Source organism: Hippopotamus amphibius, chromosome 5, assembly GCF_030028045.1.
Source record: "Hippopotamus amphibius kiboko isolate mHipAmp2 chromosome 5, mHipAmp2.hap2, whole genome shotgun sequence".
Lineage (NCBI taxonomy): Eukaryota > Metazoa > Chordata > Mammalia > Artiodactyla > Hippopotamidae > Hippopotamus > Hippopotamus amphibius.
This window is the reverse complement of record NC_080190.1, coordinates 50,724,032-50,750,791: the sequence shown is the minus strand read 5'-3', so window position 1 is coordinate 50,750,791 and position 26,760 is coordinate 50,724,032. Positions and strand designations below refer to the sequence as shown.

At 38.2% G+C, this 26,760-nt stretch overlaps 1 protein-coding gene across 7 annotated transcripts in view; it reads left to right on the top strand.

Moving 5' to 3' along the window:
- Positions 1 to 1,191: 1,191 nt before the first annotated feature.
- MAPK8 (mitogen-activated protein kinase 8) overlaps positions 1,192 to 26,760 on the top strand; it is a 130,204-nt gene continuing 104,635 nt past the window's right edge. For all 7 annotated transcript variants that reach the window (XR_009053713.1, XR_009053714.1, XM_057734941.1 and 4 more), the window contains exon 1: positions 1,192 to 1,362. The gene's annotated coding sequence lies outside the window, so the exon portion shown is untranslated. The remainder of the gene's footprint in view (positions 1,363 to 26,760) is intronic.

Below are 26,760 nucleotides of genomic sequence, written 5' to 3'. Positions count from 1 at the left end.
CAGAATGAGCATGTAATAAATATTTATTTGAGAAATGAAGGAAGGAAAGAAAGAAGTCTTAGGGAGAGGGAGGAATGAGGGAGAGAATGAACAAATGAACACTCATGTTTATGTTTCATTTCAGAATCACTGGAAACAGGCCAGCCCAACATGACATGGAAGATAGTCTACCTGCATTCACTCACCTATTCAAGTATGCATAATTCATTATTAAAATAATATACTTCTTTCTGATTATGAACATAATTTGGAAACCATGGGAAAATACTCAAAATATAAGAGAACCAATTCACAGTCCAAAGATGAACTACTATTAAAATAATTTTCCATGTTTCTTTCCAGGTTTTTTCTATGTATATATAGTAATTATATAAGGAGGATCATTCTATATATATACAGACTTGCTTCTTTCTCTTAATGATGTATGATGAACATATTCCTGTGTCATTAAGAATCCCTTGAACACACGGCATTTAAATTGCGAAATTGTATTCTATTGCAAGCATGTATGTAATTTAGACATCTTTCCACTTGTTGGATATTTAAGGGCTTGCCAATTTGTCACTTCTATAACTAACACATACATGCTTTGTAAGGCCCAGAGACAGACAAATAGGGTAATGCATGCACTTCTGTAGGAAGTGGATTTGGAGAAAACAGGAGGCAGCTTTTTCGAAGTGGCTGAAGAGAATATTTGCTTGAGGATTGCTGGGCCCGAAGCAGGTGTCCTCAGAATGGAACTTATTGTTAGTCATGGTAAAGAGCTTTTCGTCTCTCAGGTGTGAGCCGGTCTCTCAGGTGTGAGCCGGGGCCGGAGTGCCAGATCCCCGGGCGGGTCTGGCTTAAACGCACCTGACCTTCAAACCCTGGGGCAAGCAGCCCCTGAGGCTTTGGCTCGGACTAGCGGACCGCCCACGTACAGACGCCAAGCGCTCAGGTCACACGCCGCCACGTGCCAGGAGCAAGTCCCCGCCCTCTCCAGCTCTCCACCACGCCCCTCACGGGCACCTCTCAGAGGCTCTCCCCGTAGCTCCGCCTCCAGGCGACCTCCGCAAGTCCTCTTGGCCCTCTGGAGTAGCCCCGCCCCTGGACTGCGGGCTCCGCCCCCGCAATCCGGGCCCCGGGGCTGCTCCGCCCCCGTGGGCCTCTCGCGAAGCGCAGAGGCGGGGCCCTGCGCGATGACGTGAGCGGGCGTGCGCGGTGACGGCTCGCGTCCCTGTTACTCAGCGGAGGGGCCGAGGCCGGACGACGCGGCCCGGAGTCCGGAGCCGCGAGCAGCGCTGGGTAACGGCCGCGGCGACCGCCGAGACGGCGCCGGTTCCTGCCGCCGGGCTTTCCTGTCGTCATTCGCTGTGCTGCCGGGTGAGTGCGGCGAGTGCCGCGGGGCCGGGGCGGCCGGCGGCCCCGCCGTGTTTATGTTATTGTGCAGCCGCCACCGCCTCTCCTCAGCCTTGACCCCCTCCCGGGCGTGGGGGCGGGAGCGCGCGGCGGGCGGGGGCGGCGCGGGAACAATAGCAGCCCCCGAGACGGGGGCAGGCCAGGGGGCGTGGGGCTGCGGGACCCCGGCGCGTCCCGGCAGCCCCGCGCCCGAGCTCCCCCCGCGGTTCCTCGCGCGTGTCCCGCGTCCACGTCGGGAGGGGAAAATGGAGCGGGAGGTGGGTGGCAAGTTCTGAAACACTTCGGCGAAGGTCGGGACGGAGGCGCCTGGGCGGCCGGCTGCGCCCCGGCTACCTCCCCCGGCGGCGGGCAGCCGCAGAGAGCGCTCCGGTGGTCGGGTCCCAATCGCCCGCCCGGCGCCCACGGGGACGGTGTTTTGTTTCTCGGTGGTTTCTTTGTGCTGATGTTGTGGCCGAACGCAGGCGGCGGCGCCGAAAGAGGCTGAGGTTTCCTTCAGCTCCGGGCTGCGAGGAAGAGCCTGGGCCGGTAGCTTGGGCAGGAGGTGTCCGTCACGCTAGGCGCGAGCTTCAGTGGTCAGCGCGCGTTTCTCTTGAGGTCAGTCGGTGGTGACCTTTTGACTTGTTCACCCCACCCTCCCTTCTCTTTGTCTTGCACTTGTGGTCGTATTTCCATTCCTTCGATGGGAGCCAAGCCTGTTTTAAAGAACTGGGGTGGGCACTTTTCATTTTAATTTCTGAAAGTTTCCTATCATATGTTTACTGTGGACTTAATAACATGTTGACTGCACGGTATCAGACAATGTCCAGTGGTTACTATTTTTGCCTCTGAAATGCAGCGATCTTTCCAGTAGAATTCTGGTCTGTCAGTCCATTGTGTTTTGAGATAAGCATCTAGCAAGTACCTCCTTGGTAATTAGAGCATCTGTTTATTTCATTCATTCATTCAGCAACTGTTCAGTATTGTACCCAGATGGAGAGTTTGAGGGTAAAGAGAAATGTCCTTTAATGGAAGAAGATATTTTGACTGAAATATAATAGATGTATCTTTAAATGAGACGACTGTATAAGTGATGTGTGTTAAAGAAGGTATGGTTATACCTTGGGTCATTTTACTATTTTTTAGTAGTACATCTGGAACTTCTAGTGTAACGTTATACATGTTAGGAAGTAGAGTTAGATTTGGTCTAAATGTACAACAGCTTTTATATATTTCCTTACAGTCATTTGTAATGTTTACTTCAGAATCCCCTGCTGTGGGGTAAGCCTGGGAGGTCAGGTGCTGTGAGTGAACATGATTAGTGCTGCACCGACATAAGCAAGCAGTCAAAATGTGACTTCCTTGAGGACAGGCCTGTCTTGCATTTGTGTTTCTAGCGCCTAGCCTGGAATATAGTAAGTGTTCAGTAAAAATCAGATTGATGAAAAGCTCCTTATAAATGATAATATCTAAACTCAAGCCTTGACAAAAAGTGTTTAATGTTCTCTGTGAAGTTTTGGAAGCCTCAGGGAAACTATCACTTCCAGATGGCTAAATGATCAGTTCATATATATTATCTGTCAGGACAGTAGGGGCTTTTGAATCACTTCAGTGTTAATTTTTTTTTTCCTATCACTTATAAACCATTGACTATCCTAAAATTCAACCTTGTCTAAAATACTTTTTTAATATGTGTGTGTGTCTGTGTGTGACATGTATACACACACATACACAGACACACACACAGTGATATTTCAACAGGCTCTAAAATGATTGCATTTATTCTTTTGTGAATATTACGTGAAAAGTTTCTGAATACTCCTTTTAGTGAAAAAGTTGGAACAAAGGAAACCCATTGAATAAAAGTTTTATTGGAAATGTTTAATTTTAAATTCTTCCATGTAGTAATACTATTGGTGAGGCGTATGGGCCTAAAACTCAAAATAATATTAATTTATCCACATTACATCTCTTTTCCACTTAATATGTTTTAGCACTTGCTTTGGATATGAAAGAATTTGAGGTGAGCTTATTCTTTGATTTAGAGTACAAATAAATAGAATGATACTTTATTAAGATAAGGGATGAAAATCTTGAAATACTAAAGTTTATTGCTTTATCTAGTTAAGGTATGTCAGATTCCAGTAAGGGTTACTGATTCAAATCCTCACAGGCTAAATGTGTCAAACCAGAGTGTTTTGCTTTCTAAATTCTCTTGGTTTTAAAAAATAGCAACTTTTTCAAGAAACCCCCATACTGGTTAGCAGTCACTCCCATCTCACTCTACATTATCTTTAAAGGAAGAGATAGCAGTGATTCTGTTAAGTATATTCCATTAATGAATTTGAAAAGGGTTCCCTTTAAGTGTCCTGGCAGATTAGGAAACCAGATAAGGCCACTTGGAAGGAAATTCATTTAAGAATGAGTTCTACCAAAATTAATGAAGTTAGAATCTTAATTGTTTGCTCAGTGCCTAATATCATGAAAATAACCTTGTGATGATACTCAATGCTCAGTGAAACACCTTGTAGTAATTTAAGTGATTAGTCACAAACTATCCTAGTGGCAATTAAGAGCTTGTTGAATAGAAACCTGATTCTTCATGTGTTAACTTTGTCAGTGAGTTGAGTTTTGACATATTTGAGTCATCTAGATAATTGAGATGCTTTGTTGCACGTGTATAAAATAGTGTCTGATATTAAGATGCCAGCTCTCTAGAGGTCTCTGGTCTAGTCAGTCGTATGGATAGTAGTCTTTCTGATTCATGTAGTTCAAGGAAGTCATTATAGCCACATAACTTTAGATATAAGTCATTTGCCTATTTCTGTGAGCTATGATGCTTATTATTTTAGTCACAAGTTATTTACATGAACATTTAGCAGCTTTGTCTTCTTGCTTTAATGCAGATTAACTTGACTTTTGACTTCAGAAATGAGTTCTGAGTCAACAAACTTTACTACCTAAAAGGTGACAGGAGTATTAAAATAAGCTATCCTATCAGGGCAGTAGGTAGAAATAGACCTGTCCAGGAATTAGACCTAGGTTCATTTCTCAGTTCTGTCATCTGGACTTTGTCATCAACAAGCTCTAGAACTGCAGACAAATAAATGGTTTACCTTTTTGGTTAGAACTGTAAACTGAGGCTGTTGGAACTCTTTTTTTTTCTTCTTTTCTCATAGAAAGATTGTTCCCCAGATAGAAAATATACAGGGGCAAAAAGGGTCCTTCTTGGGTGACACCAGAATCCCATGTCAAGAACAGCAATGAAGGTTAGACTTTTGTAATCTACAGAAGCAGAGAAAAGTATTCAATCAAATATTTTCTGTAACATCTACACTTATAAATCAAATAAAGAGCTTCACTGGAAGTCAGGAGTTCTTTGGATGGTATATTTTATTCCTTCCACAGCACCATGCTTACTAATGAGACTTTGTGCTTTCAGATACTTAGTGGAAAATGTGAAAATGAAGAGTTTATCAGCCTCAAGAAGCTTATGACCAGGGATAGAACTTAAGGCACATCTAAACAGTGAATTTGTGTTCTTTTAAAAGATTATTAGAGGGCTTCCCCCAATGAACAGAATCCTACCTCAAGTCTCTGGGCAGGCCAAATTTCATTGAAATCCAGTTTTGAAAATTATTTGTGGGTATGTATGTGTATAAGGCCTTTTAGAGAACTTATTAGCTGCCATTCTTTTTCAGGGTGATGGGTCACATGACAGATATAGCAAATGTAGCACAAATACATATCTACGTCTCCTGTTACCCTTTGGTAGTGCATCAGATTTGGTTAAAATCTGCCAATTCTTTAGAAAGTTAAGGTGCCCAAACTTAATAGTGGTTGCTAGCATGGACTTTAGAGTCAGCCCTGAGTTCCAGTCCATGCTCCAGATCTAATTAACTATGGCATAGGCTAGTTCAGGTTATGTAACATCTTTGGGTCTGCTTTAGTATCTGTCAAATGAGAATAATAATAGCACATAATCTCATAGGGCTGTGAGGTTTAAGTAAGGTACTGCATCTACAGTACCTGCAGCAGTAGATGTAAGCATTGAGGAAATTTAAGGTATTGTTATCACTAATTATTTTTAACTTGAAACAAATGCGAAATGCCAAGTGAATTTAAAACCAGTTGGATGTGCAGTATACGTTCAAATTCTCCAGAATATAGAGTTTTTTTTTTTTTTTTTTTTTTTCCCCTCTGCATCTCTGGGGGTTTGTTTAAAATTTGATCGTGTCTTCTAATCTGAATTGACTGAAATGATTTAACGTTTGGATCAGTAATCCTCTCTGCCTTAAAATTTGGAAATGTTCCCAAAGCAATATTAAAGGGAAAATTTGCCACATTCTCGAACATAAAGTTTTGCTACGTTTACCTTGCCCACTACAGAGAATTGCCTAAGCTTTCCTAGATTTATTTTGACAGATATCTAAAGGAATGGGAATCCAGGAGCTGTGAATAGCTTATCAGAAGGACCCACATTTGAAGAACATGGAATATTTGAAGTCACATCTTTTAAACTTAAAATTGCAAATTTGTGGAGACCGGGTAACCGCAACTGTTCATTAACCATTTTCTAGAGATTATTAAGTAGCATCTGGAAATATTATCTTCTTTTCTGTGTTTTTCTCAGTTTTCTGTGTGGTGTTTCTGTGGTTATATTGGTGCATCAAATTTCTTGCTCCTTGCAGACAGCAGCTGTGAGGTGATGCGATGTTTGCACAGGCAGTATTTATTGAGAAGCCATTGTATTACCAAACCAGGTATTAAGTGATGTGGGGGCCACAGGAAGTAGAAGTCAGTCTCTACTTTAAATGAGTATGACTTGATGGGAGATAAGAACAAACATAAATGCATTTATGTCCTAATACAAGAAACTAAGTATTGTTAGGCATTTCGTTGGGAATTTCTTTAGGCATCAGGCCTGAGAGCTGAATGTTGGGGCACTTGGGGACTTCTGAACCATACATCTCTAGCCCTGCCTTTTAAAATATACTGACTAGATAAATCACAAAAAGCAAGATGTTCTCTCCTAATTTCTGTTAAAGTTGAGAGTGTGGTACGATTAATCAAAATCTAAGTCAGAAGAAAAGGCAAACCTTATAGTCACCTCAAATCCATTGTGGAACACAACAGGACATCAAAATAAATATATGAAAAGCATGAAGATAGTAGAAAAGTTGCTAGTCAGATGTTAACTGTAGTCTTCCGGCTCTACTGTATTGAAGCTTTGAAGGTTAAATTTATGGTAGGAGCACATTCTTAAGTCTTTCCCTGATATTGAAAAGTGTGGGCTTCACTGCTCCCTGTTGCTGAGAGACCTAAGCTACATCATTTTTCTGGGGACACCGGAAGAGAAAAACAGTCAAGCACACCTGCTTTTGCTTGGCATGAGGCATCAAAAACATCGGGAGATTGCTGTTTCCTAAAAGCTATTAATGAGAGTGGAAGCCCACCACTCTCTGCTTTGCTCCTGAGAGGGTGATTCTCTCTCTAATGCCTTTTGGGTCAACCAGAATTGAGTAAAGGAAAGCCACCACTGTATAGATCTCCCTCTGACTCAGGGGTCACTTTTCAGTCAAAGCAAAAACCAAAGCATCTGGTTTTGTCTGTTACTGTGGAGAATTTAAAAGTCTTAGTTATTTTATTTCATTTACATTTTATTTATCTTTTGACTAAGTAGTATAATCACTTTGATTCAGAATTCCAAAGATTAAAATAGATATACAGTAAAAAGTTTCCTTTTCACCCCGTGCAGCCCACCCACCCCATTCCCTTGCATGGAAACAGTGTTAAGTTTCCTGTGAATCCTTCCGAAGATCTGTTTATGTGTGTGCAAATAAATACAGATATATAATTCCTTTCCAAAACCTTTGGTCCAGATGTATTTCATAATTAAGGTTTGGGTTTGTTTTTTTGGGGGGAAGGGGTGAAGGGTGAGGGAGGACTGTAAAAAGGTAATATAGTGCATCTGCTATATTATCCAAAATCCCTAGTGGGAGATAGTGTAGCATCCCATAATCAAACACATTAATATTTCTGTATTGAAAGCATAAATAGTACAGTAAGGATAAATAAAAATTACGAATAGTCTTCTGGAATTTTTGGTCAGGTTTGACACCAAATAGGTTGGTACTAAACTTATAAGAAACTTATATTTCTCAGAGCTTTGTGGATTTTAGAAGTATCAGTGAGGGATTGTGTATCTTACATATATATGTCCTCTGTCTCCCCCATTTTTCATTTAAGATGCATACCATGCACATACCCTTCACCTTTTGTTTTTAACTTAACTGTCTAGCTTAGAGATGATTTCATATTAGTCCTATCAGTACATAAACAGCATGCTTATTCTTTTTTTTTTTTTAAACACCTTCATGGTATACCATTTGTCTTAGCTTGGGCTGCTATAACAAAATACCATAAACTGGGTGGTTTAAAGAACTGACATTTATTTCTGACAGTTCTAGAGGCTGGGAAGTTCAAGATCAAGGTGCTAAGAGATTTAGTTCCTGGTGAGGACTCCTCCTGGCTTTCAGATGTCACTTCTCACTGTGTCCTCACATGGTAAAAGAGTGCTCTGCTCTTTCTTCCATGTTTTATGACATTAATCCCATTATGGGGGTCCCATCCTCATGACCTCTTGTAAACCTGGTTACCTAGGTTATTACCTGGGGGTTAGGGCTTCAACATAAGAATTTGGGGAAGATTCAAAAATTCAGTCCATAACACCATTATACAGGTGTAAAATATATTTAAGTAGTTCCTTTTTTTGAGGTACATTTAGGTGGTTTTCTTTTGCTATCCAAAACCATGGTACATGGATTACCTTGTGCATACATAATTTCACACTTGTATAGAAATGTGTGGGATACACTTCCAGAAGTGGAATTGCTAGGTCAGAGTGTACGTGCATTCATAATTTCGAAAGATACTGCCGAAGTGCCATATGTAGAGGTTGTTTCACCTCTACACATTCCACCAGCACTGTGTAAAGATGCCTGCTTATTTCCTCATTGCCAGTATGAGTGAGATTAAACATCTCTTGTCTTTTAAGGACTATTGGTATTTTTGTTGTGAACTATCCATATCCTTGCCTATTTGTTTTATTGCTTTGTTACTCTTTCTTAGATTTGTAAGACTTATTTTTATAGGGAAATAGCTCTGTGCTATATTTTGGAAATTTTTTTCCCGGTTTACTGTTTGCCTTTTAAATTTGCTTATGATGGTTTTGTCATGCTGTTTTTTTACCCCCGCTCAGTAGTTAAGCTTGCCAGTCTTTACTGACTTCTAAATTATATGTTGTGGTTAGCAAGTCTTTCCCTAATTCCAAATTATATGAAGATTTGCAAATGTTATTTCTCTAATATGTCTATGAAGTGGAACAGAGAAGTGGGTTGGTAGGTAAGAAAGATGTGGGGTCCAGTGAGTAAAAAGGAGAATATGCAGGAAAGGAGATGGAGAACACAAGTAGAGAGATTGGCCTTTGTTAGAGAATCGTCTTCCGTCAGATAGGAGGGATTGCAGAAAAGCTTTGTGTTCTTCCAAGGGAATTTGGTGGCTGGAAGATGAAGGCTTATCCTCTTTGCTTCCATCTTTCCTCATGGTTTCTGTTTTCTCAGTGAGATTGGTATGGCCAGAGGGGGATGGGAGTGTTTGGAGCAGTTTGCTAAGAAGTATTGATTGTTCATTTAAGGGTTAGAAGTCTTGAATTTAAAGTGATATCAGCCTAGTTCTGTGATTACCACCCCCCCAGCATTATTTATCTGATTAGATACAAGTACAGGTAAGGTAGATGGTTTGATTCCTCTGGAGTGAGATTTTGCCAAGTATATCAGTCAGAGTTCTCCCGAGAAGCAAAATCAGTAAGAGGTATATTTGTATGTGTGTGTATATAAAGAAATTTCAAAGCATTTGTTTACACAATTATGGGGGCTGACAAGTCAGAAATCTGTAGGGCAGGCTGGCAAGAAACTCTGGGACAGGAGCTGATGCTGCAGTATTGAAGCAAAAAAAAATTTTTTTTCCTAATCTTGAGACATCCGCTTTTTATTTCAAAATATTTAATGAAACTTTAAAACTGTTTTACATAGTTTATTTAGGAGTATAATTGAAGCAGGATTTTGTTTTCCTTAGGAAAACCTCAGTTGTGCTTTTAAGGCCTTTCAACTGATTGGATGAGGCCCACCAGTATTATTGAGGATAACCTCCTTTACTTAAAGTCAACTGTGAATGTTAACCACATCTACAGAATACCTTCACAGCAATACTTAAATTAATGTTTGATTGAATAACAGGACTGTAGCCCAGCCAAGTTGACACGTAAGACTAGGTCAGTATAAAAGAATGAAATTCTGCCATTTGCAGCAATGTGGATGGACCTAGAGCGTATTATGCTTAGTGAAATAAGTCAGAGAGAGACAAATACTGTATGATAGCACTTATGTGTGGAATCTAAAAAGTAAAACAAATGAATGTCTGTAGCAAAACTGAAACAGATTCACAGATCTAGAAAACAAACTAGTGGTTACCAGTTGGTGGAAGCAAGGGAGGGAGGGCAAGATAGGGGTATGGGATTTAAGAGATAAAAACTACTATGTATAAAATAGGTAAGCAGCAAGGATATATTGTATAGCACAGGGAATTATAGCCATTATCTTGTTATAACCTTTAATGGAGTATAATCTGTAAAAATTCTGAATCACTATGCTGTGATTATGTCACACCTGAAACTAATATAATATTGTAAAATAACTATACTTTGATATAAATTTTTTTTAACTAAAATTTTTTTTTAAGTAAAAGGAAGAGGGAAATGAGGGCTTTTTAGAGGGAGTGCTTATAGAGGAGTGGTGATGAATCATGAAATCTAACATGGACAAGAAAGGAGGTGAAGTCAGAATGGATAGTAAGGAAGTGGTAGCATCAATGGATTGGAAATATCAATTAGAATTGTTGCAGGTAGTGGTCAGATGAAGTAAGAGAACTAGAAGGATTGAATGTGGTGGTCAGAGTGGGATGCTTGAAATAGAGATTTGACAGATATAATAGTTTCTGGCAATGGTAATGTCCAGGGTGGCCTTGGGATGAGCTGCTGAGGTGGAATAGAGGGAAAAGAGGAGACCAAAGAATTGAAGGGTCTGAAGTATATTAAAGAGGTCAGTCAGTCTGCATGAATGGTGAAGTCAGCAAGTGGTGAGAGGAGGAAGGGTACATACGATGAACCAGTTGCTGACATCCTTAATCAGTGAAGGGGAATTGGAGGGAAGGTAGGTGGTGAGACGGAATAGTAAAGGTAGTATAAATTGGCTGTTTGCTAGTCACAAATTAGGAATTTCAGAAGGTCTAGTAAAGGATTTGGGGGGGTGGGGGGATGAGGAATTGGATAAAGTGGAAGATATACAAAGCATTGTGGCAGTGACAGTTCAGGGAATAATAGATGACCAGGAAGAGTGGGACTTTTTCTGGGATGTGAGATGTGATGGGATTAATCCTGCTACTGGGCAGGAGAAGGTGGCTACCAGTTCAACTGTTAGAGGACTCTATGGCAGTGTTTTTTAAATTGCCAGTCTTAAACCATTTGTGGGTTGTAGAAGGAATTTAAGAGATCGTGACCAGTGTTGTATTTTTAAATGAAATGCAATAGAAAATGTCAGAGTGTATCACGAGTAATAAGGGGCTAAGATAAGAATTTTTAAACAGCTTTATTGAGATTTCATTGACACATCATTACAGTTCACCTTTTTTTTTTCAGTTCACCTTTTTGAAGTATGCAATTCAAAGTCCTTTTAGTATATTCATGAAGTAATGCAATCATCACCACAAACTAATTTTAGAACATTTTTGTCACTCCTGAAACTCCATGCTTACTAACGGTCATTTCCCCTTCCTGTGTGTGCACATATATACACCCACACTCACACCCCCTGCCCCAGTGCTAGCCCCAGCCCCAGTGCTAGCCCCAGCCCCAGGTAACTACTTATCTTCTACTTTGTCTCTGTAATAAATTTGCCTATTCTGGACATTATGTAGTATGTAGTCTTTTGTGATTGCTTATTTCACTCAGCATAATGTTTTGAAAGTTCATTCATCTTGTAGCATGTATCAGTACTTCATTACTTTCTATGGCCTAATAATATTCCTTTGTACAGATATACCACATTTTTTGGCCACTCTTCAGTTGATGGGCATTTGGCTGTAATAATAAGTAATACTATCATGAACATTCATGCAAGTTTCTGTGTGATGTATGTTTTCAGTCCTCTTGGGTATATCACTAGGATTGGCGTTGGTGGTCTTACAGGTAATTCCATATTTAACATTTGGAGGAACTGCCAAACTGTTTTCAGGGTGGCTGCACCATTTTACATTCCCACCAGCAAGGTATGAAGTTTCCAGTTTTTCTGCATCCTGTTAATGCTTGTTATTGTGTGTCTTCTGATACAGCCATCCTTAATGAGCATGAAATTGTTACCTCATGGTGGTTTTGATTCCCCTTTCTCTGACGGCTAATGATGTGGATCATATTTTCATGTGCTTTTTATATCTTGGGAGAAATGTTCATTCAGACCTTTGCTCACTTAAAAAATTGGGTTCTCTTTTTATTGTTGTGTTTTTTTTTTTAAAGATTTATTTTATTATTTATTTTATTTTTGGCTGCATTGGGTCTTCAGTGCTGTGCATGGGCTTTCTCTAGTTGTGGTGGACGGGGGCTACTCTTTATTGCAGTGCATGGGTTTCTCATTGTGGTGGCTTCTCTTGTTGTGGAGCACGGAATCTAGGCGCACAGGCTTCAAGTTGCGGCACGTGGGCTCAGTAGTTGTGGCTTGTGGGGTCTAGAGCGCAAGCTCAATAGTTGTGGCGCAGGGACTTAGTTGCTTCGTGGCATGTGGGATCTTCCTGGCCCAGGGATCAAACCCACGTCCCTTGCATTGGCAGGCGGATCCTTAACCACTGTGCCACCAGGGAAGCCCCTGTAAGTGTTCTTTATATAGTCTAGATTCAAGTCCCATATCAGACAAGTGAGTCACAAATATCTTCTGTTTTGCAGGTTGTCTTTTCAGTTTCTTTTCTTCTCTTTTTCTTTTTAAAAGAACTTTTATTGAGATACACTTGACATACAATAAACTGCATATATTTAAAGTGTACAACTTGGTATTTTTTCTTATTAGTAACATATATATGGCAATCCCAATCTCCCAGTTCATCCCACCCCAACATCCCACACCCCCACTCCCGGTTTTCCCTACTTGGTGTCCATCTTTTTGTTCTCTACATCTGTGTCTCTATTTCTGCCTTGCAAACTGATTATCTGTACCATTTTTCTAGATTCTGCATATATGCGTTAATATATATTTGTTTTTCTCTTTCTGACTTACTTCACTCTGTATGACGGTCTCTAGGTCCATCTGTGTTTCTGCAAATGTCCCAATTTCATTCCTTTTTATGGCTGAGTAATATTACATTGTACGTATGTACCACATCTTCCTTATCCGTTCATCTTTTGATGGACATTTAGGTTGCTTCCATGTCCTGGCTATTGTAAATAGTGTTGCCGTGAACATCGGGGTGCATGGTTTTCTCTGGGTATATGCCTAACAGTGGGATTGCTGGATCATATGGTAACTCTGTTTTTAGTTTTTTAAGGAACTTCCATACTGTTCTCCATAGTGGCTGTATCAGTTTACACTCCCACCAACAGTGTAAGAGTTCCCTTTTCTCCACACCCTCTCCAGCATTTACAATTTGTAGATTTTCTGATGATGCCTGTTCTAACGGGTGTGAGGTGATACCTCATTGTAATTTTAATTTGGATCTCTCTAATAATTAGTGATGTTGAGCAACTTTTCAGTGCCTCTTGGCCATCTGTATGTCTTTGGAGAAATGCCTATTTAGGTCTTCTGCCCATTTTTTTTTTTTTTCTGCCCATTTTTTGATTGGGTTGTTTGTTTTTTTTTAATATTGAGCTGCGTGAACTGTTTATATATTTTGGAGATTAATCCTTTGTTGATTCGTTTGCAAATATTTTCTCCCATTCTTTTCAGTTTCTTGATGTTATTGTTTTTAGCACAAAAGATTTTAATTTTATTGAAATCCAATTTGTATATTTTTTCTTTGTTGCTTGTGCTTTTGGTGTTGTATCTTAGAAGCCACTGCCTGATTCAAGGTCATGAAGATCACTCCTTTGTCGTCTTCAAAGAGTTTTATAGTTTTAGCTCTTATATTTAGGTCTGTGATTTATTTTGAGTTAATTTGTATGTGATGTGAGGAGGGGATCTGACTTCATTCTTTTGCATATGGATGTGTCATTGTCCCAGCACTATTTGTTGAAAATACAGTTGACCCTTGAACAGCATGGGTTTGAACTGCATTGGTCCACTTAGATGCAGATTGTTTTAATAAATACATAACTGTGCTACTACGAGATACAGGGTTGGATGAATCCAAGGATGTGGATGTGGATAAAAAGGGCCCACTATAAAGTTATATCTAAATTTTTCAACTGCACAGTGAGGGTTCAGGGGTCAGCTGTGCTGTGCTTTCTTATTGAAATGTCTTATCATTCTTATTTTTAAAAAATTTTTTTCTGGACTCTCAATTTTATTCCATTAATGTGTATGTCTATCCTTATGTTGGCCACCCTGTCTTGCTTATTTACTCTAGCTAAGAAGTGTTTTATGAAATTTGTGTTTCAGTTAAGTTGCGTGTACTTAAATATAGATACAGAGGTGTATATGTAATGGGTTGTGATGTAAAATGCTTGAAAACCTCTGATGTGAGCTATGGTGGCTCCCTGTAGCAGTTCACTCTCTGGTGGCAACTTAGTGGGATATGCCCCCTGTTGGGAACGTACCAATAGGGTAGGTTAGACGGTCTGTCTGTTGGCACATGAATTCCTTTTAGATTGGAAAACTAAATTTTTTTTTTTTTTTTTTTTTACTTTAGTAGGTGTTATGTTCTTTTCAGATGTATGTGGACCAAAGGAGGGTTTAGAAAAACTGTGGGAATTCCTAAAGAGTCAATCAGATGAATTTAAGGATTTGGATACAAAGTATGATTTGAAATTTTGAAGTTAGCAGGGTTTTGTACGGGGCCAGTCTCTCATGACTTACAGTTAAAAAAAGAAAAAAATTATCTTAATATATTAAGCATGTCTGTATTGGATAACTATTATCTTGATCCTCTGTATTTTCTTGTAGGCTATTGTCAATTTTTTATCATGTTGTTTTAGTCTCCTTTTTATTAAGACATATATGAAAAATTATAGAGATAATTTAAGGATCATCTTAATCCAGAGACAAAAATATTTCAAAGCTTGGCACTCCAGCGTTTGCCAAGGCTGGTCTATTTTATTTTTTCTTTAAACCTAGGATATTATCCTTTGGGGTCCCAGCGTAAAACCAGGCGAGTTATCAGCCCCATATTTCCCTACCCCATACTTTGTTGGTTCCTTACCTCTAATATTTAACACCTGCTTCCCACCAGCCTTATAAATTTGTGAAAAGTTCAGCTCGGCTTCTCAGCCGCCTTTATGGAATTGGCAGATACCCCCTGAGAAAATGACCCCCACATATCTGGCTCCCCTCTGAAAATCTTCTTACTGTCCCAGATCTTAGCCTCCATACATTTTTTACTACCTTTTTAGCAGTCTTATGCCTTCAAAGAGGTATTTATGTTTGTTTTTCTAATTTTGTCTGGGGGCAGGGGATGTCCAGTTTTTCTCTTTGCTCTCAGTAAGAGTGTTGGTCTAAATTACCTAGTTCACCATTATAAGGGAAAGCAATTTGTTAGCTTAATGAAGCCTTATCTCATAAAATTCCCTATTTGAGATTCTGTTGTATGTGGTTTTAGTTTTTTCTCAGGGTGAGAGTTTGGGTTCCAGTATTCTTATATATACAGTATATATTCATTATATATACATTATAGCAGTTATTAGAGAAAGGAAAATAGGCTTAAGAGTGGAAAGGGGGGGAACAAATGGCAGAGAAAATGATATTGTTGCAAAGTTTGGGAAAGAAAAAGATAAGGTTAGATTTTCATGTTGATCAGGAATGAGAAAGGGCAGTCACATATAAAAAGAACTGACATGCTTGTTGGCTTGATATTGTCATAGTTATAAGACTGTAGAATCCTAGATAGTGTGGAGGAGGCAACGAAAAGTATCTATTTAGTTACATTGAGTAAAATTTTTAAATTTGTTCCACAGGGAAACCCCAGGATAGACTTCTAAGTCATTAAATGTGGAGGGATTGGCTTTGGGGCTGGACTTAATGGTTGTGCCTTATAGCATTATATACTAGCACAGCCACTGGTATAGTAAGGGATTGCAGAGAGAACTTAGTTCTATGAAACCCATTACTAATATAAAATATATGAAATGCTGCTGATTTTGAGTTCGTATGCTATCTTCATGTATATTTATTTCTGTATGTAAATTAACTTATGGTTCATGAGTTCATTTATGTTCTTTATCCTCCAGCTTATTCATGTATTTCTGAAATTTCAGAATTACAAAAATTTTCTATCACTCTTCAGCCATTGTAATTGAAAAGTGAAATATCTCTTTCATAGTCCCTTTTTTATTCTGAAAAAGTAATAGATACTGGAGGTGTTTAGTCTTAGATGATTTTTATCAGTAGAGTTTTGGTTGATATTTTAAACTTTAAAAGATAGGAATTGTTTCTTAAACTGTTTCCATCTTTCTTGCCCCTACTTTCCTAATGTTCATGCAGTGTATGTGTCATAGGAGACCAGTTTAAAATCCACGTTTCTTTGTTACACCTGCCCATAGAATCTGCTGTTACTCTCTTCTAGTAATAACAACTGATCATTTAATCAGCTTTTTTTTTTAATGACTGTATTCTTCCACACCTCCCTGCTTTTATTAAGAATGTTCAAACAAAGAGAAATTAAAATAGGACAGCGAACACTTGTGTATTGCCACTTGGTTACAGTTGTTAATATTTCGTTATATTTGTTTATTTCTCTCGTAATAGAGACTTTTTTTTCCCTGCATTTGACCCCTAAAGCATCTCCTAAAATTAAATGCATTCGCCTACAAATGTCATATTTGCGGGGGGGGGGGGGGGGGGGCTTGGCAATATTTAGTCTGTTTTCAAGTTTTTTTAGTTGTCCATTTGTAGTGGGTTTTCTTGAGCCAGAATTCAATCAGAGTTCATGCATTACATTTGATTGTTGTTACTTTAGTCACTTTTAACTTACTACAGTTGTCCCCACCTCCACTTTTCTCCCCCATGATACTGGCTTGAAGAGATCAGACCACTCGTTTTATAGAATGTTCTCATGTTCTGGATTTGTCTGATTATTTCCTTATGGTATTTAACTTTTATCTCCAATCATTGTGTTTCCTGAAAATAGAAGTTTGGGTCTAAAGGCTGCATTATATTTAGATTTTTTTGGCTTAGATGCTCCTGTGTACATTATATTGATTCATAACACAAGACATATATATATCAGGTTGTCTACCTGAAATGTGATCATTTGGTTAAGATGATATTCACTAAATCTGTCCATTATAAAGATGGTCATGTCCCCCCCCCCCCCCCCCCCCCGCAATTAACAGTTGACTGGTGAGGTGATATTTTGGTTCCCTCAAATATTCTGTTTCCCAGCAGCCTTTTACCTGATGTTTTTCGCATATATGGAGAAGCCTTATCTAAACTAGTTATTTCATTTGGGTTTGCAAAGAGGTGCTTTTGCAACCTTATCATCCTTCTGGTTCTGTTAGCCAGCTGCCTTCTGTTAAAAAAAAAAAAGCCTCTCCCATGTCAACTGAGATTGAACTAGTTTTACCTGGAAAGATGAGGGATATGCTTATTTTCCTTTACTGTATCAACTCTTTAAATCTGAGAATTCTTTCAACTCTGAAACTCTGAACTCTATTTTAACTCTGGAAATTGGTGATTAGTCATCTCCAAAGGTGTCAAATACTTTTATTTCTCTTTCTTTCTCTTGGTATCACAGAGATTTTTGGTTTGGGCTGGGGGGTGGGGTGGGGGTTACAGTCATTTAGTCACTGTTCCTATTTTTAGTAGACTTTATTTTTTAGGAATTTTAGGTTTACAGAAAAAATGAGCGTGTGTTACAGAGTTCCCATATACCCTGTACCCACTTTCTCCTGTTACTAATATCCTACATTAAGATGGTACATTTGCTATAATTAGTGAACTAATGTTGATACATTATTATTAGCTAAAGTCCATAGTTTATTCAGCTTCCCTTGGTCTTTACCTAATGTCCTTTTTCTGTTCCAGGTATCCCATCCAGGATACCACATTACATTTAGTTTTCATGTCTCTTCAAGGAATATCTGAGGAACTTCTTTGAGTTCCTCAGATATTCCTTGATATTTTTTATGACCTTGACAGTTTTGAGAAGCACTGTACAGGTATTTTGTAGGGTGCCACTTCATTGGAATTTGATGCTTTTCTTATTTTTAGACTAGGGTTATGGGTTTTGGAAAGGAAGATCACAGAGGTGAGCTGCCATTTTCATCACATAATATCAAGGGGACATACCATTAACATAATTTACAACTGTTGATGTTGACCTTGATCACCTGGCTGAGGTAGTATTTGTCAGATCTCTACCCTCACCCCTTTCCTGGTGTGTGTACTGTTTGGAAGAAGTCACTATGTGCACTCGTGAAGAATGAGGAGTTATACCTTCTCTCTTTGAGAGTAGAGTACATGAATTATTTAAAATCCAGCTGCGTGAGAGATTTGTCTCTTCTCCCATTTATTAATTTATTCAATCATTAATATCAGTGTAGATTTATAGGTGTTTATTTTAAACTTTGGGTTATAATCCAGTACTACTTTATTTTGTTCAGATTGTTCTAGCTTTGGCCATTAAGAGATCTTTCAGTTGGCTCCTGTGCCCCTCTGACTTATCTCCGTCAAAATGGATGTTTTTGTTTTTGAGGACATCCTAACTTTCTGGCACTACAGGATGCTCCCAGCTCTATTTCTGCTCCAGACCTGGAATCAGTCATTTCTCCAAGGGGTTCTTTCATTTTATCGGAGAATGGTATTAGAAACCAACATCTGGGTGCTAGATGTCCTTGTTGCTTCCAGAATGTGGCTTCTTTTTAGGCACTCTCACCAGACAGAGTAAAGAAATGAATATGTGTATATTAACATACGTATATAAATATGCATCTATATACGTATATTCTATGTGTAACCATCTATGTCAGTATTAAAGTTAACATGAGTTCTTGCTGTCTTCCATTCCGATCCATTACTACATGATGGATCAGAATTCTGGCACCCTCCCCTTATTGGTCATAAATTTCTTCCAGCAGTGAGAAATCTGCCTCCCACCATACACCATCTATTTACTTAATTGTTCAATTCCAGTATATATATGTGTATAGTGGTATCAAAATTAATCTCTATGCAAATAGAAACAACTATATCAACTAGGAGGGTTTTATTTTTTGTACATTCATTGGGATTTTCAGTGTATATAATCATCTCATCTGCAAACAGAAGCAATTTTATTTCTTCTTTAATGATCTCTATACCCTTTAATTTTTGTTGTCTTATTGCAAGAGCTAGAACTTCCAGTATAATATTGAACAGTAGTGGTGAAAGGACATGTTTACCTTGTTCCTGATTTTAGAGGGAAAGTATCCAGTTTCCTACCATTACGTATAATGTTAACTGTAGTTCTTTTGGCGGGGGGGACGGACGGGGGAAGGTTGATGTTCTTTATCAAATTGAGGAATTCCTATCTCAAATCCTAGTCCTAGTTTTCTGAGAGTTTTTGTTTGTTTTCTGTTTTTTTTTTTTAAATCACAAATGGGTATTAGATTTTGTCAAATTCTTTTTCTTCTGTTGGTATGATCATATGGTTTTTCTTCTTTAGCCTCTTGATGTATTGGATTACACTTACAAATTTTAGAACCAGCCTTGAATTCCTTGAATAAATCCCACTTTGTTGTGGTATAGAATTCTTTTTATACATTGTTGGATTTGATTGTAGATATTTTGTTGAGGATTTTTGCATATATGTTCAAAAGAGATACTGTTCTGTAGTTTTCTTATAATGTTTTTGATTTTGGTATTAGGATAATGCAGCCCTCATAAAATGAGTTAGGGAGTGTTTCCTCTACTTCTGTTTCCTGGAAGAGATTTTAGAAAATTGATGTGTGTGTGTGTATTCCCCCCCGCCGCCAAATGTTTGGTGGAATTCACCAGTGAAACCATTTGGTCTTGGTGCTTTCAGCTGAAGGTTAATAACTATTGATTCAATTTCTTTAATAAATATAGGCCTATTCAGATTATCTATTTCTCTTTGAGTTTTGGTAGATTATGTCTTTTGCAGAATTGGTCTGTTTCATCTCAGTTATCAAATTTGTGGATACAGAATTTTTCATAATATTCCTTTATTATCCTTTTGATGTTCTTGCAGTTAGTAGTGATGATCCCTCTATTTATTGGTAATTTGTGTCTTCTCTTTAGGAAATTAGTTTGTGTTAATTTTATGTGATTGTTCATTTCTTTCATTCACATTTTGAATAGATTTGCCACACTGGATCAGCCTTTTTTCTTTCTTGGTAGTCTGCAGAACAACTGAGGCCTCCAGTCCATGCTAGTATTGAATGTAACCTTCCTTAATTCAAAAACAGAACATTTTTCTGTTCAGTTTATGTGGTCATAAAGACACTTTAAGTCACATGTAGCCATTATCATCTTTGAAGTCCCTGAAAGTGATTTGTAACTTCAGCAGTTTGGAAACTCCTGCTATGTTGAGAGATTATTGAACAGCACCACATTGCTATACCCTTTAAAGAAGCTAGAAAATTGAGTGTACAGTATTCTAAATGATCTGATTTGGCTTTTCTGCATCCCTACAATTATTTCATCATTTATTTTAAAAGCGCTTGAACTTTAACTTCAGGGTTTTCTTACTTTTTCTTTCAAAAAATATTAACTATGTGCCAGCACTTTACAAATATTAACACTCATTTAATCCTTCTAACAACCTTTTAGGTACTGATTATTTGTTATCCTACTCCTCCCTTTCACAGTTGGGGAAAGTGAGGCAGATGGAATTAAGTTAATTGCCCAGGATGGTGGGGCCAGAGTCGGAATCTGACTATCTGCTCCAGAGTCTTGAGTTTTAATCACTGCTTTGTGCTGCCTCTCTTTCCTGGTTAAGTGGAAGGCTTGTTTGTGCTTCAGCAGCATGTTTTCCCTTCTTTTCATGTTAATTATGGCATAATGGGTGCGGTATTGCAGGCACCAGTTATATAAGTAATAGAGTTTTGAGATTCCTAATTAGAAGAATTCAGAGCCTTGTATTTCATTGCTCTAAGTTGTTGGCCCTTTGCTGCAATTATTTTTGGCCAAGAGACAGACATTTTCATGAATATTGGTAATCTCCAAAAAGATTGAGGTCTCTTTTTTTAAAAACTTTATTAAATCCATTTAGAGTACGAATTTTAAAGTACTGTATTCTTTGATGATATAAGATCAAAGGAGAGTAAGTGAGAACACTTATAAGGTACAGAAAGCTAAATATTTGTAATAAATTTATTGGTGTACATAGGTCCTGTTGGCACTGTGTAAGAAGACATTATTTTATGAGAAGAACATATTTTGCTGGAAATCCTAGGTTCTTGGATCAGAATTCTAAGTTCCAGTTCTTTGATATGTTAAATAACATGGAGTCCACTGCATCCTATTTCCTGGTGTAATTTTCTCCTTATTCTCTCCTTCCATGTAATTACTAAGACCTGCTGGTTCCCTAAGGTCAGGGCACACTCTTTTTGAAAAGAACATTATCCAGTGCTAAAGAGAGGAAGATAGTAGTGGGAAGCATTTTTCCTTTTTTTAAAAAATTAAATGCAATTACATATAGAATATTGGGGAAAAAAATAAAGGTAAAAAGATCAGAACTATCCATAATGTTGCTAATAACATTTTGGTGTATTTCTCTTCATATATTCTGATATTCTGTGCATCTGTGAGAGTGATTATATATATTTATACACATGGGCTCACACATATATGTGTATGTATAGAGAGACCTAAAAGTAGTGTTAGTGTATGTTAATTGGGGTCTAGAGTACTAATAACTGCTTTGATTTGATTAGGGAGGGATAAAGCCTAAAGAAATATATTTTGCTTAAAAGAAATGTGTACTTAACAGAGTAAGAATTTTTATAAAAGAAGAGATTTACAGCATTGATTTCTGTACCTTGTCTTCTAAGATTTGTTACCATCTCTTAACTTTAAACAGTAGAGAATATAGGAAGGAATTGCAAAGGTTCCGTGAAGTTTAACTGTTTTCACAGTAATACTGAGATGCTCTTTGCCTTTTTCATGCTTGTTCTCAAGAGTTTTTCAGAGGCCATGCGGCCTGACCTGTGATGTGGCAACAGAGTGCAGAGCACATAAGAAAATTCAGCTGTCTGAAATTAAACCAGACAGAAAAGGGATTTGAAAAAATGTAAAGCAGTGGCACTCTTCTCACTAGAGTTTTTAAAAAATAGTTGTTTTCCATCAACATGCTAGTTATAGTGACATGTAGTAGGTTTGTTATTGTTACTTTTAAAGACGTTTTAAAGTTTTAAATGCTCAGCTTTAATGTCTAATATAGTAAATATTGATAGATATAATCCACATATATAAAAGTTTTTTGGGAGTCTCAATAATTTTAAAGGGTTTAAGGGATCCTGAAACCAAAAAGTTCGAGCTGCCGTATTATATAATATAAAAAAAAATCATTTGTTAATGTCATTATCTATCTTAGAAGAATTTTGGGAAGCTGCCAAGATTCCCAGGAATGGGTATAAAATTTCCAAAATTTTAACTTTAACCTGAAAGTTAGAATTCTGTCCTTGTTAATGAATACTGTCATTTGTTTTCCTTGAACTAATAAGCTCACTTTGTTCATTTTCAAGAAAATGTCTTCTGGATACTCTAGTCCAAATAATAGTTTGTCCATTTCTTTCAAGTAAAATAGTGTTCCATGAAAAAGTGGCTCACAACTCAAATAGTTGCATGCTCCTTTATTTTTTCCAGACAACAGTTATTTTTCACTACACAACAGAAGTACTTGTGTGTACTTCCCATTTCATCATACAAATAATTTAGATCTTCCTCTTTTATACTGCACCAGAATTCAACAATTTAACTACAGTGTGAAATCTGAAACCAGATAAATAAAATTTTCTTGCTCTGTTATATTAAAACCTATTGGTCTGTCTTGCATTTAAATAAATCTTTTGCCTATGCATTGGTAATTTGGAAGATACTGGTTGAATGAGGTCTGCAAATGTTTTAAATGTTTATGTATTTGAGCATACCACCATTGCCATCAGGTGTTAGGAGGACTAAAAGGCCATCACCCAAACCCCAGTTGTGTTAATATTTTGGGGGGAAAAATCAGTAAAATCGTTATCTGTAGTTAGACTGATCAGTATGAAAAGAGAGAAGCCACAAATTACCGATATCTAGAGTGAAAGAGGGACGTCATAATATATCCTAGACTAAGGGAATATTATAAACAATTTTATACTAGTAATTAAATAATTTAGGTGAAATAGATTCTTTTCAAAGATAATGCATTACCTAGACTGACAAAACAAGAAAGCTGAATTTGTAATGAAAAACTTTCCCACAAGCTCTGTGGCATCACAACAGAGCACTGATTTGAAGAAGCCACTATACCTAAAGCAGTCACTTTCAAACTTCTTAGTCTTGGAATAGCTTTACGTAAAAATTATTGAGGCTCTCAAACAGGTTTTCGTTATGTGGGCTATAGCAACCAAAATTTGCATTATTAGAAATTAAAATTAAGAACTTCAAAAAGTATCAGTTCATTGACAAAATAATAAACTAATCATAGCTTAATATAAATAACTTTTTTATGAAAAATAACTACTTTCCAAAAGAAGAAGTCAATATAATCTGTTGTGGTATCACAAGTTTCTTAGATTCTGGAAAATTCTTGTACATTGATGAGAGAATGAGAGAGAAAAGGACAAATGTTAGGCATTTCTGAATTTACATTTTTGTTTTTCGGCACTTTAAAGTTGTAGTTTCCTTGTCTCTGGCTTGCACAGTTTCAGAGGAGAAGTCTGTGGTAATTTTTATCCTTGTTGCTGAATAAGTTCTGGAAACTGTTTATCTTATAGCTCCCTGGCAGTTTTCCTTTGCCAACTTAGGGAGTTTTGTGGTATGCATGTGTAGATTAGTATTTGGCTAAAGACAGAAGAAGATTCCTATGCTGATTTCTGGAGCTCTTTCTCCTCTGAGTGGTTCTCTTCTCTCTGCTCTACCCTTAAGATTTCAGTCACTTTCGCCTTCCTAATCTGGTTTCTTAACTCAGTGAAGCTGCTATGCTCTGTTTAGTGTGGCCGTTTCTGCACAGTGGTCTGGAAAGGACCCCTAGGCAAAGCAGCAGAGAAATTACAAGGCTTAACTTACTTGTTTTCCTGTTCTTTCCCCCCTTAGAGGTTGAAGACCTAATTTCTCTGTTATCCACTGTCTGATAACATATCATATTTTTTCCTCTTTCTAGTTACTGAAAGAGGTAAATCTGATCTTAGTACTTCCACCATGCCAGAAGCAGAAGGCAGCTTCATTAATTTTTATTTTTAGAGTTGCTTCGAGAATGATTGTTTTAAAGGAACTGAATTCTAATGGGTGATATTGGACAATGATATATATTTTTCTTTAGGGAAATCTAAATAGCTATGGGTCTGAGTTAAAACATATTAATAGCCTTGGTAACTAAATGTAAAAATTAGTCATCCCTCAGTATCAACGGGGGATTAATTCCAGGATCCCCTGTGGATACCACAGTCTGTGGATGCTCAAGTCCCTTATATAAAAAGGCATAGAACAGTCATCCCTCTGTATCCACGAGTTCTGTATTTACAGATATGGAGGACCGACTATAAGGGAAGAAAGTTAGGTGGCTTTCAGGACACTCTCACTTGAAGTAATAGTTTTCATTTTTCATTTGTTCAATTGGCAATTATTATCTGGTGTTTCCAGTATGTCAGGCACAATGTTTAGGCTTTCAGTATATAGAGTGAATAAAACAACCATTTCCTGCCTTCTTGGAGTTTATAGTCTAGTGGAGAAGAGAATTGGTCACAAAAAATAAGAGAATGATTAGAACTCTGATAAATACAATGATAAGAACACGGTGTCATGAAAGTGTATAAGGGTACCCAATTTAAATTCTAGAGTCAGGGAAGATTCTGTGAAGGTGGCAGCTGAGCTGAAATTTAAGATTGGAAGGAGGAGCAGGAACTCAGTGGTAAGGATAGGAAGTATTGGGTTGGCCAGAAAGTTCATTTGGTTAATGAATATGTTCAATAAAGTTCTTGGTGAAAATGAAAAATGTCTTTTATTTTTACTTAAAACTGAAGGAACTTTTTGGCCAGCCTGATGGGTTGAGTAGAACTTAATTCGGAGCAGTGTAGGCTGAGAGAAGCATATGCAGAAGCTATCAGGAGAGGGGGGGCCTTGCATATTCCAAGGAACTGGGGAAAGGTTAATGAAGTGATTGGAGAGTAGAGTATCAGTTGCTGAGACAAGGAATACTATAAGAGGATTAGGTTTGATTTTTCAAGGTGTTGAATTATGGATGCCTTTGGAACATTCAGATGGAAATATTATGTAGGCAGTTCAAATAGAAATATCCTGAAATCAGAGGAGCCATCAGAGTTGAAAATACACATTTAGATCTCTTGTATTGAGGTGGTAATTGCTGTGGATGTGGTTGAAACTACCTGGAACAAAGGAATGTAGAGAGAGAAGAGAATTCTTAGCCTTTGAGGGATTCCCCTTTTTAATGTCAAGGTAGGGAGCATGATGACTCATTAAAGAAGCTCAAGCAGAACTGATTTCAGCAAACTAGGACAGTGGATTATTAAAGAAGCTACATAGTATTAGTTTTCTATGGATGCTTTAATACCACAACTTAGTGGCTTGAACCAATAGAAATTTATATTCTCTCATAGTTCTGGAGGTCAGAAGTCTGAAATTAGTATTACTGGGCTGAAATCAAGGTGTTGGCAAGACTGTGCTTCCTCCACAGGCTCTTCCTGCTTCTGGTGGCTGCCACCATTCGTTGATTTGTGGCCACACCACTTCAATCACTGGCTCTGTGGTCACTTTGCCTCCTTTTTTTCTGTGTCTAATCTCCCTCTGTTACGAGGAGATTTGTGATGGCGTTTAGGGACCACCTGGATAATCTGGATCTCATCTCAAGATCCTCAATGTAATTACATCTGCCAGACCTTTATTTAGAGCTGTTTTGTTTTGTTTTTTAATGTTTTCGCTGCACCGCACGGCATGTGAGATCTTAGTTCCCCAGCCAGGGATCAAACCTGTGCCCCCTGCAGTAGAAGCGTAGAGTCTTAACCACTGGACTACCAGGAAAGTTCCTATTTTACTTACACAACACTATTGACACCAAATGTATGGTTTTTTTCCCTGTGCCAACCAATTCACCTACTTTCTGGACACCAACTGGTTGTCTTGCAGTTCAATTCTGACACTAACTACTAGAGTTAGAGCAGACCCTACACGTTAAGGGCTCAGTCTCACAAGATAACCCCCACTTCAGATGCTAGTTGCGAGCCTGGGCCACTGGTACTTCTGACCAAATGTCTCTGAAGTCAGGGTTGGGGGTGGGGTGGCTTCCTACATCCCCCATTCTGAGGTTTGATAATTTGCTGGAAATGACTCTCAGAACTCAGAAAAGCATTCTACCTACTGTTACTCATTTATTGTAAAAGATGAAACTCAGGAACAGCCAGATGGAGGAGATACATAGGACAAGGCATGGGGGCAAGGAGTGTGCAGAGCTTCCATGCCCTCTCCAGGCACGCTGTGGTCCCAGGCACCTTGATGTGCTCACCAGCCCAGAAGCTCTCTGAACCCCAATGTTTAGGGCCTTTTTTTTTTTTTTTTTTTTTAAATGGAGGTCTTGTTATGTAGGCACAGTTAAATTAAATCATTGGGCAAAGGTGATTGACTCAATCTCCGGTCACTCTCCCCTCCTGGAGTTGGGGGGTGGCAGTGGGAGTGAAAGTTCAAACCTTATAATGATGCCTTGGTCTTTCTGGCCACCAGCATTCATCCTGAAGCTACTTACTGGCCTCCAGCCACCAGTCATCTCATTAGCATGCAAAAGACATGCTTACCACTCCAAAGTTTCCAAGGGTTTTGGGAGCTAGTTGTCAGGAACAGGGGACTAAATCGAATATATATTTCTTATTGTGTCACATTTAACATAGAAGATAACATTCACAGGGATCAAGGATTAGGACCTGATATCTTTGGACTTGCCACATAAGGGAAGGGAATACCTCAAGCATTCAATTGATCCACT